Raw genomic sequence first — 1,489 nt, 5'->3', positions numbered from 1 at the left:
GACGTGTGTCCCCACGACCCTCCGCCACTTTTTGCAACATCTCGCGGCACGCACGTATGTACCTAAAGAAACATCTCCATTTGATAACAAATTCGTTGGTCTGTGTTAAACAACAGGCGATCTATCGCTGGAATGTGTTATGACGAGCGCTCGTTGCACAATGCGCAATTATAAATGAATAATTTGCGTAGTTTCGAGCGCTCGTTGCTGCTGTTATCGGTTCTCTCTTGGCACTCGTGCGCAGTCTTCACACAGACGATCGTACGCTTTGTTCTGTTAAAAGCACAAAACAAAATGCACACAAACATGTCCTTGCTCTTGATATACACTCACTGATGAACACCTTTGGTTTTAATGAGAGAAAAAAAACTACACGAGGGTGGGTTAGAACCCGGAACTTCGGAAATTCTTGACAAAAGGTCAACTTCTAGACCACTGGAGCACACAGACAACTATCTCGCACGAATTTATGTATTTATTCAGTTCTAGGAAGCATCTCGGGACTACCGGTAATTGTATTTTATCATTAATACGTTATTCATTTATATTAATATAGTCGCTTGCTATGTGGGCAAGGGCCCCAGTGCGGCTGCACTGTAGTTTTCTGAACTGAATTTCTCAATTTTCTCTGGACAATGCAGCAAACGAAGAAACGCGCTGCAAATCCTCACAGCATATGCAAATGAAGAAACGCGCTGCAAATCCTCACAGCACATGCAAATCAGAGCTATAGAAAGAGAAGAAACTTCCGTCAACGGAAGTCCAAAACGCTCGATCGTCACGTGATCACGTAGACCTCAAATAGTTCCAGGAAGTTCATAGCGGGCAAGTGAAATACATTGAGTTGGAGAGACAGAACTGTGATTTTTGGTAATTAGTAGACAATAAAATAATGTATTTACATTATTTATAAAATAATGTATACGTAGTATATATATGTAGTTATATCGGTGTTGTTTTTAAAATATAAAATCCGCTAATATTTATGTTGACTTTTGTTATGCACTTATTTACAGCAATCGATTTATACATTTATAATAAACTATAAAGCCTGTTGTCCTTGAACAGTCTCCACTATAGTTTGCTGTGCTGCATGTGAGTGCTCCAGTCACTCACAGAAAGGAATGTGAATGTATGGTTTCCCTACTGATCTGGAGAGGAGAAAAGAAGACTTGCCAAAACCAGTGAAGAGACTCATTGTGAGGTTGATGTATTTACAGGGAATATTCAGGTGGTTCTTGTTCTGAAAGCAAGATAGCAAAGGAGAAAATCACAGGAGAAATGGTTAAGTGATGCTCCATCACATTGCAGTCCTGTGGCATCACTGCTCAGTCTGTTCCTTCAACACAGTACTTCTTTAGTAGCTAAGACGTTTAAGTATAAAATACAGTAATAATGTACAGGTTTACTGTGATATATATATATATATATATAATTTATTTATTTTTATTCTGTTGCATTAATGGGCTTCCGTAGAAATTGTATATGT

This window comes from Sinocyclocheilus anshuiensis, unplaced genomic scaffold, assembly GCF_001515605.1.
Source record: "Sinocyclocheilus anshuiensis isolate Anshui unplaced genomic scaffold, SAMN03320099.WGS_v1.1 scaffold1080, whole genome shotgun sequence".
In the NCBI taxonomy this organism is placed as follows: domain Eukaryota; kingdom Metazoa; phylum Chordata; class Actinopteri; order Cypriniformes; family Cyprinidae; genus Sinocyclocheilus; species Sinocyclocheilus anshuiensis.
The sequence above is the reverse complement of the archived record's forward strand: the minus strand, read 5'-3'. Positions refer to the sequence as shown.